At 39.3% G+C, this 10451-nt stretch overlaps 1 long non-coding RNA gene across 1 annotated transcript; it reads right to left on the bottom strand.

The window, feature by feature from the left end:
• Nucleotides 1–2700: 2700 nt before the first annotated feature.
• Nucleotides 2701–4632, bottom strand: LOC115939077 (uncharacterized). The gene is made up of 2 exons (XR_014142472.1): nucleotides 3736–4632; nucleotides 2701–2804 (listed from the first exon to the last, which is right to left on the bottom strand). It is a non-coding gene; the product is annotated as an uncharacterized LOC115939077 (long non-coding RNA).
• Nucleotides 4633–10451: the final 5819 nt, after the last annotated feature.

A 10451-nucleotide genomic window follows, 5' to 3' on the forward strand; every position in this document is an offset into this window, starting at 1 on the left:
CATATATCTGATGAGGGATTAATACTCAAAATATTTGAAGAACTCACAACTCAACAACAGAAAACAAAGAACTTGATTTAAAAATGGGCAAAGGACTTGAACAGACATTTCATCAAAGAAAGATACCCTAATGGTCAATAAGCACATGAAAAGATGCTCAACACCACTAATCATTAGGAAGATGCAAATCAAAACCACAGTGAAATACCACTTCATTCCCACTAAGGTGGCTATAATCAGACAATTAACGAGTCTTGGTAAAGATGTGGAAAAAGTGGAACCTTTATACTTTGCTGTGGGAATGCAAAAAGCCTCTTTGGAAAACAGTCTGGTAGTTTCTTTCTTTCTTTCTTTTTTTTTTTTTTTAAAGATTTTATTTATTTATTTGAGAGAGAGAGAGAGACCACAAGCAGGGGGGAGGGGTAAAGGGAGAAGGAGGCTCCCTAGCGAGCAGGGAGCCCAATGTGCGACTTGATCCCAGGACCCTGGGATCATGACCTGAGTTGAAGGCAGATGCTTAACCAACTGAACCACCCAGGCATCCCGTTACCTTTGTTTTATCTCAGCATCGCTGTTATAAAAAACAAAACAAAAACCTTTGCATTCTGATTCTGAAATGGACTTATCAATATGGAGCTCATAAAGATAAACTTTATCCTTAAAAAAAAAAAAAAATCCTAGCTCTCTGTACTGAAAGGCTTAGAAGTAATAGCCAACCCAGTAGCATGAGCCCTCCTTATGTCTAGACTATGGTATCTAGTGACAGTTTCTCATGAAAAGGCTCCTTAGAGAAATGGCAGATTCCAAATCTAGAAAGCAAGGAAGCTACTGAAGACTACTGGAGTCTCACATCAAAAGGACTCAGGCTAGTGACTGAAGATGGGACAATTTGAGAGTCAACTGATTAAATAAATGGATTAAAATACATAAAAGGATGTTTAAATCCATGAATTCAAAAGGATATTCAAAATAAGCAAACAGGGGTGCCTGGGCGGCTCAGTTAAGCCTCTGCCTTCAGCTTAGGTCATAGATCAGGGTCCTGAGATGAGTCCCACATCGGGCTCCTTGCTCAGTGGGGAGTCTGCTTCTCCCACCCCCACTTGTGCTTTCTCTTGCTCTCTCAAATAAATAAATAAAATCTTAAAAAAAAAAATATATATATATACATAAACACACACACCTTTGGAAGCTGCTAAGGTACTATCTCATTCTTTTGAAAACTAGTAATAAAAGGAAAAAAAATCCACCTTTCTGCCTTTCCTATACAAAATGTACCTACTGTACCTAATGATAACTAAACAGCTGATGTGAAGTTTCTCTTTATAAAAGTAGACCAGATAATAAATGAAGAAAGAATGATAGATTAGAATATCACCATTCTACAACTCACAATAAATGAAATGATCTAGGTAATGATTATCAATGGCTACTGGGAAAGAACATATTACTATTTCCCAATTCTTCATCCTTCTCGGTACCCATGCCCTTTGCCATGTGACTCAGTAGTTCTCCCAGCCATTAATGATGGGATGTCATGTGACTTGCTTCAGCCAGTGGAATATGCACAGACCTGATGCTGCACCTGCCAATGTCAAGTCTAGGCCTCAAGAGGCATCTCGCGTTTCTGCTTGCCGCTATTACATTTCTACCGTCACCAAGAGAAGAATGTGCCCTAGGTATACTGGTCTGGGGAAGGAGAGAGACAGGTGTAACAGACCTGGTCCCAACCTGCAGCTTGGAGACAATCCCAGCAAACTTGTATATAAGGCAACCCTCTGCTCAACTGCAGATCCATGAGCAGGAGCAAATGCGTATTTCTGAGTTGGGAGCAGTCTTTTATTTCACGTTCTTATAGTAAAAGCTAAATGACAGAGCTGGTAATATCACAAAATGTGAGACACAGGTATTACGTGTCTCCTGATGGAAGTATACACCACCACTAAAACTCAGCCTCCCCTCACCATCCCCCCCAAAAACCGAAACCAAAACAGAATAAATCCCAATGTGTCCAATTCCCTAGCTCTAACTACAAATTACAGGAAATTCAAGAGACTAGAGCAACATATTCAACACCTCCAATGGGATGTACCCAGCACCTGAGAAACTATAGGACGAAGGACCTAGTTTCTTCAAAATAAGCTGCAAGGGGGAAAAAGAGATGAACAGGAAAGCCTAAACAGGTTAAGTGACCTCAGGGACATATTAACAACTCAAAATGTGTGGATTTTTTTAAGATCCTGATTCAAACAACCAAATTAGTATATTTTAATTATACATCAACTAGAAAAATTTGAACACTGACTAGATATTCAATAATATTAAGAAAGTCACTGTTACTGTTTTTTAGATGTGATAATGATATTGTAATGTTTAAAACAAAAGAGTGCTTATCTTTTAAAAACACATACGGAAATATTTATGGTTGAAATACAATGATGCTGTGATTTACTTCAAAACAACCCAATGAAAGAGAGGAATATAGATTTAACAAGACTGGTTATGAGTTGATTGTTGAGGCTGGGTGATGGGTTCGTGGAGGTTCATTATACTATTCTCTGTGTTTGGAATTACCCAAAATAAAGAGCTTAAAAAAAAAAAAAGCTGATAAAAGGGGGGAAAATATAAACGGGCACCAGAATGTCAAATCATATGATCCCAGAGACAAAGCAGCCATTACATTTTCCCCACTCACCTGTTCTGTTCTTCCGTTTTTCTCGCTCTGCTTTTAGCTCCTCCATGGCTTGAGATTTCTTATCTAGTTTCTCATCCCGTTTGGAACGCCGTTCCTTGTTGTGGGATGTTACCTGGGAAAGGAAAAATATGTAGGATGGTGCTTTTTATTAACAGCCAATGACCACATTCTCTATACCTAACAATCATTCAATTTTCCAGTGGGAATCTATATAGGCTGCAGAAACTGAAACTTGTTTAGGGGAAGAGAGCATCCTCTAGTGGACAAAGAGGATAGAGCATAAAGTCAGCTCCTGTCTTACCTGCCTAATAAATAGAAAGTCTAAGAATTACAGGAATAAACACCTTATGGAAGGCCACCCTAGATGGCTCATATTTGTGGATATTTTTAACAATCTTTTTGTGATGAATTCAGAGATGAATAATTTTTGCAGCTACATTTATTACCAAGTCCAGGATGACACACACGTGAGTAAACCTCAGAACTAATCCGGCTACCTGGGACAGGATGTTTATCAACTTTCCCTTAAGGAAGGAATGCTCACACACCAGTGAGCTGTTTTTTATTTTTTTTTTTTTAAAGATTTTTATTTATTTATTTGACAGTGAGAGACCCAGTGAGAGAGGGAACACAAGCAGGGGGAGTGGGAGAGGGAGAAGCAGGCTTCCCGCCGAGCAGGGAGCCCGATGTGGGGCTCGATCCCAGGACGCTGAGATCACGACCTGAGCCGAAGGCAGGCGCTTAACGACTGAGCCACCCAGGCGCCCCCAGTGAGCTGTTTTTTAAAAAGCAGACCTGACTGAAGAATTACTAAGGAATTAAACAGCACAGCTAATGATGAAATGATATGTCCAGAGATTAGTGAACCTACAAGATAAAGACAGTATGTCTTGCATGAACTGAACTAGACTAATATAAAACCATCTTTTTTTTAATAAAACCATCTTTTACATAAACACACAAATACACACACACACACACACACACACACACCCAAAACTGAGGTTTATCTTTTGGATAACAAGGACCACTGAATTTCCTACCTGAGATTCTTGAATCTGTGTCAGCTTTTTCTTTTCCTGCTCCTCTTCTTGCTTTTTCTTTTTTTCTTTCTTTTCTTTCTTTTTGGCTGTTTTTAGTTTTTTCCTGATTTCAAATCTGGTTAAAAGATATTTGTTTGGGTTTTAGATGGCAGTGAAGTATGTACAAAAACTGATTTCTATTAGATAGGATAAAGGAAGTAAGTAGGGGGAAGGAGTTAAACATCTTGGTTTCCTGCAAGAAACTCCAATGTACCTTATAGGTACATTAAAAATAATGAAAGTAAGTATACCAGAAGTACTTGAAAGCATTAAGTTGGAATAGATTTAAAATGAGAGAAAATATTCAGGATACTATTGTACCCTTTTGATAACACACAGCTCTTCTTCAACCTTCATATAACATAGGAAAATAGTTGATTTCTGGATCAACTGCAATGCTGTCCCATTAGAAACAGAATGAAACCACAGAGAGCCACTGTCACATTTTTTTTTTAAAGATTTATTTCAGAGAGACAGAGAGCGGGGGAGAGGGACAGAGGGAGAGAGAATCCCAAGTGGACTCTGCGCTGAGCTTGGAGCCTGACATGGGCTTGATGTCATAACCCTGAGATCACAACCTAAGTCGAAACCAAGAGTCAGAAGCTCAACCGACTGAGCCACCCAGGTGCCCCCACTGTCACATTTTTTTTTTTAAGATTTATTTATTTGACAGAGAGAGACATAGCAAGAGAGGGAACACAAGCAGGGGGAGTGGGAGAGGGAGAAGTAGGCTTCCCGCGGAGCAGGGAGCCCGATGTGGGGCTCGATCCCAGGACCCTGGCATCATGACCTGAGCTGAAGGCAGACGCTTAATGACTGAGATACCCAGGCATCCCCCCACTGTCACATTTTTAAGGTGGTCAGGACAAAGACTGTACCTTTTTTTTTTTTTTAAAGATTTTATTTATTTATTTGACAGAGAGAGACACAGCGAGAGAGGGAACACAAGCAGGGGGAGTGGGAGAGGGAGAAGCAGGCTCTCCGCTGAGCAGGGAGCCCGATGTGGGACTCGATCCCAGGACCCTGGGATCATGACCTGAGCCGAAGGCAGACGCTTAACGACTGAGCCACCCAGGCGTCCCAAAGACTGTATCTTAAAAACACCACTCTTGAGGTGCCTGGCTGGCTCAGTTGATGGAGCACATGATTCTTGAACTCCAGGTTGTGAGTTCGAGCTGCACAATGGGTGTAGAGATTATTTAAAAATAACATCTTAAAACAAAAATAAAAAAAACCACCACTCTCCATCTTTCTTCATTAGGAAAAATGCCCTCCCCTTCACCTCCACACCAGCAAACATAATGAATAAATATGCTGTGAATAAATACACTATTCTCTTCAACAAATGCAATCTAGGCTCCTTCCCTGTAATAAAAATCAGGCTCTATGAAACAAAACTATTTTGGGGGTCATGAATTTAAGGAACATTACGGAAGGAATAAAGGAATATAATAAACATTAAACTTTTCATAACACTTTAACCCCAACTACCAATTTTTTTTACTTAATTTTTAACAGAGTACACAAATCTCTTTTGTTATGTCCTTTACACTCAAGATTAAGGTTGTTAATGTACTTTTGTAATATGACATAAAGGAGCACTGTTAATGAATTTACTTTATTTAGAAACACAGAGCAACATATTACTAAATAACCAATGGGTCAAAGAAGAAATCACAAGGGAAATTTGAAAATAATTTAAGGACTGAAAATGAATATACAACATAACAAAACTTACAGGATGTAGCTAAAGCAGTGCCTACAGGGAAATGCACAGCTATAAATGCCTATATTAAAAAAAAAGGTAGGGGTAGCTGGTTGGCTAGCTGGCTCAGGTGGTAGAACATGTGACTTTTGATCTTGGGGTTGTGAGTTCAAGCCCCATGTTGGGCACAGAGCTTACTTAACAACAACAAAAATTTCAAATCAGTAACTTAACCTCTACCTTAACAGAGTGGAAAAAGAAGAGCAAACTAAATGTACATCAAGTAGAAAAAAAGAATTAATAAAGATTAGAGCAGGAATTAACGAAAACACAGAACAGGAAAACAATAATTGATGGAACCAGAAGTTGCTTCTTAGAAAGATCAACCAAATTGACAAAACTTTGTCTAAATAGGCCAAGAAAAAATGACAGAAGATTCAAATTACTAAAATCAGGTATGAAAGAAGAGACATCACTATCGACCTTACAGAAACATAAAAGATACCATAAGGGAACACTATGAACAACTATATGGCAACAAAGTAGGTAATCTGGATGGAATGGGAAAAATCTCTAGAAGGCCACAAACCACCAAAACTGACTCAAGAAAAAATAGAAAAATCTGGATAGACCTGTAATAAGAGATTGAAATAGTAATTTTAAAAGTTCCCACAAAGAAAAGCCACATGGCTTCCCTGAAGAATTCTCCTAAACATTTAAAAAAGAACACACACCAATTCTTCACAAACTCTTTCAAAAAAGAGAAGAGGAAACACTTCTCAAATTATATTCTGTGAGGCCAGTATTATCCTGATACCAAAACCAGGCAACGAAATTACAAGAATTATGAATACTGACATAAAACTCAACAAAATAGTAGCAAATTAAATGCAGCAACTTATAAAAAGGATGATATACCATCACCAAGTAGGATTTATCCCAGATATGTAAGGTTGGTTCAATGTAAGAAAATCAATGTAATATACTTATTATTAATAAAGTACAAAAATCTCATGACTATCTCAACAGACCCAGAACAAGCATTTCACAAAATCCAACAACCTATCCTGATAAAAACTCTCAACAAACTAAGAATAGAAGGAAACTTCTTCAAATGGATAAAAGATATCTATGAAAAAACCACAGCTAATGATAAAACACTGGTTCCTCCACAGATCAGGAAGAAGACAAGGATACTCTCACCATTTCTACTCAACATCGTACTGGAGGACAAGAAAAAGAAATAGAAGGAATCCATATTGAAAAGGAAGAAGTAAAATTTATTTTTTTTCTCACATGATCTTAGGTATAGAAAATATATATATATATATTTTTTAAAGATTTATTTATTTGACAGAGAGAGACACAGCGAGAGAGTGAACACAAGCAGGGGGAGGGGGAGAGGGAGAAGCAGGCCCCCCGCAGAGCAGGGAGCGCCCGATGTGGGGCTCGACCCCAGGACCCTGAGATCATGACCCGAGCTGAAGGCAGACGCCCAACGACTGAGCCACCTAGGCGCCCCTATTTTTTGTTTTTTAAGATTTTATTTATTTATTTGACAGAGAAAGAGAGAGAGAGAGCACAAGCAGGGGGAGAGGAAGAAGGAGAAGCAGACTACCTGCTGAGCAGGGAGCCCAATGCGGGGCTCGATCCCAGGACTCTGGGATCATGACCTGAGCCGCAGGCAGACGCCCAACTGACTGAGCCTTGCAGGCACCCATTATGTACAGAAAATCTTAAAAGAGTCTACTAAAAACTATTAAAACTAATAAATGAGCTCAGCAAGGTTGGAAGGGGCAGGATCAGTATATGACAATTAACTATACTTCTATATACTTACAATGAGCAATCTGAAAATGAAACAAAGGAAACAATTTATAATAGCACCGAAAAGAAAAAATATATAGGAATAAATTTAACAAGTGCTAGCTTTTTACACCCAAAACTGTAAGACAAGTGTTTAAAGAAATTAAAGAATACCTAAATAAATAGAAAGATAACAGGCTCATGGATTGAAAGACTTAATAGTGTTAAGGTGGCAATATTCCCAAATCTGATCTATAGATTCAACACAATTTCTATAAAAATCCAAACTGCTTGGGGCGTCTGGCTCAGTCGTTAAGCATCTGCCTCTGTGTGTGTGTGTAGATAGATAATTGATATTTTTTTAAGATTTTATTTATTTGACAGAGACAGACATAGAGAGAGAGGGAACACAAGCAGGGGGAGTGGGAGAGGGAGAAGCAGGCTTTCCGCTGAGCAGAGAACCCGATGTGGGGCTCGATCCCAGGACCTTGGCATCATGACCTGAGCCGAAGGCAGACGCTTAACGACTGAGCCACTCAGGTGCCCCTGGATAATTGATTTTTGACAAGTGTGCCAAGACTGCAGAAAGAATAGTCTCTTCAAGAGGTACTGAGACAACTAGATACTGGAATGCCAAAGAATAAAGCTGGATCCCTACCTCATAACACATTAAAAAATGATCTCAAAATGGATCATCTAAAACTGTACAACTCTTACAAGAAAACATAGGGGTAAATCTTCATGATCTTGGATTTGGCATATTCTCAGATATGACATTAAAAGCTTGAACAAGAAAGGAAAAAAAATTTATACTTCATCAAAATTAAATACTTTTGTGCATCAAACAATACTAGCAAGAGAATGAAAAATACAACCCACAGAATTGGAGAAAACATTTGTAAGTCAGATATCTGATAAGGGTTTGATAAGCAGACTATACAAAGAACTCTTACCACACAACAGCAAAAAGACAAATAACCCAGTTAACCCAGTTAAATAATGGGAAAAGGATTTGAACAGACATTTCTTCAAAGATATATAACTGGCCAACAAAGATATCATAAGATGATTAATATCATTAGTCAACAGGAAAATGAAAAATAAAGACCACAATGAAATACTACTCTACATCCACCAGGGTAGTTATTATGAAAAAGAGGGGAAAATAACAAGTGTGGGGGCGCCAGGGTGGCTCAGTTGGTTAAGCGACTGCCTTCGGCTCAGGTCATGATCCTGGAGTCCCTGGATCGAGTCCCACATCAAGCTCCCTGCTCAGCGGGGAGTCTGCTTCTCCCTCTGACCCTCCTCCCTCTCATGCTCTCTGTCTCTCATTCTCTCTCTCTCAAATAAATAAATAAAATCTTTAAAAAAAAAAAAGAAAATAACAAATGTGGGCGAGGATGTGGAGATACTCGACCCCATATATACTGCTGGTAGATATGCAAAATGGTGCAGCTGCTGTGGGCAACAGTTTGATGGTTTCTCAAAAAGTTAAACATAAAATTACCATATGACCCAGCAATTCCACTCTTAGGTCTATATTCAAAGGAACTGAAAATAAGTACTCAAACAAATATTTGTACATGAATGTTCATAGTAGCACTATTTACAGTAGCAAAAGGTGGAAACAACCCAATGTCAATCAACAGATGAACAGATAAACAGAATGTGGTATACACATAGAAAGAAATATTATTTAGCCATAAAAAGGAATGAAGTACTGATGTGCTATGTGGATGAACTTCAAAAATGTGCTAAGTGAAAGAAGCCAGTCACATATTGTATGATTCCATTTACATAAAATGTCCAGAAATAGGCAAATCCATACAGATATAATTGTATGATTCCATTTACATAAAATGTCCAGAAATAGGCAAATCTATAGAGACAGAAAGTAGATTACTGGTTGCCTAGGGCTGGGAGGCCTGGGAGGAAATAGAGAAATGACTGGTAGTGATAGAGGATTTCCTTCCAGGGTGATAAAAATGTTCTGAAATTTATTGTGATGAACAGCTTTGTGAATATATAAGAGCCACTGAATTGTACACTTTAAATGGGTGTTGTGGTATGCAAAATGTATCTCAATAAAGTTACTTCAAAAAGTTAATAGCTTATTATTTACACAATATGCTTATACATATCATCTCACTCAAGGCTTACAATAATCCCAAAGAGGAAGCTGAGGCAGGAAGAAGGTAAGGGACTCATTCAGATCACCTGGCCAGTGAGTCTGAACTGAGCCTAGACCAATGTCAGCACTCTTTCCACAAACAAGCTACCTTTTATACCACCTGCACCCACCTTAAAAAAAATTTTTTTGGGGGGCGCCTGGGTGGCTCAGATGGTTAAGCATCTGCCTTCGGCTCAGGTCATGATCCTGGAGTCCCGGGATCGAGTCCCGCATCGGGCTCCCTGCTCGGAGGGGTGTCTGCTTCTCCTCCCTCTGACCCTCCTCCCTCTCCTGCTCTCTGTCTCTCGTTCTCTCTCTCTCAAATAAATAAATAAAATCTTTAAAAAAAAAAAAATTTTTTTTTAAAGGGGCAGGCCTAGAATAAGTTTAAGAACCTAACAACTAAAGATGACATCTCACTACCGTTGCTGCTGGCTATAAAATGGGATGCTAATGGTGTTTACATAAACAGACTATTATTAAGATTAAATGAGATCAATATATTTTCATTAAAAAATTTTTTTTTATATTATTAAGTAGGCTCTGGGTGTGGAGCCCAACACAGGGCTTGAACTCACCCCCACTCTGGGATCAAGACCTGAGCTGAGCTCAAGAGTCAACGCTTAACTGACGGAGCCACTATAGATGCCCCTATACAGACTTTTTTTTTTTTTTAAAGATTTTTTTTTTAATTTATTTTATAGAGCTACAGGGAGAGAGGGAACACAAGCAGGGGGAGTGGGAGAGGGAGAAGCAGGCTTCCCGCCGAGCAGGGAGCCCGATGTGGGGCTCGATCCCAGGACCCTGGGATCATGACCTGAGCCGAAGGCAGACACTTAACGACTGAGCCACCCAGGATTCCCTACTCTGTGATTTTATCACGGGGCCCTATTGGCCTTATATAAGGATCTCGTGGGGCGCCTGGGTGGCTCAATCATTGAGCGTCTGCCTTCGGCTCAGGTCAGGATCCCAGGGTCCTGGGATCGAGCCCCACAT

The sequence above is a fragment of the Leptonychotes weddellii genome, unplaced genomic scaffold (assembly GCF_054177405.1).
Source record: "Leptonychotes weddellii isolate Sample4059 unplaced genomic scaffold, ASM5417740v2 HiC_scaffold_5379, whole genome shotgun sequence".
Lineage (NCBI taxonomy): Eukaryota > Metazoa > Chordata > Mammalia > Carnivora > Phocidae > Leptonychotes > Leptonychotes weddellii.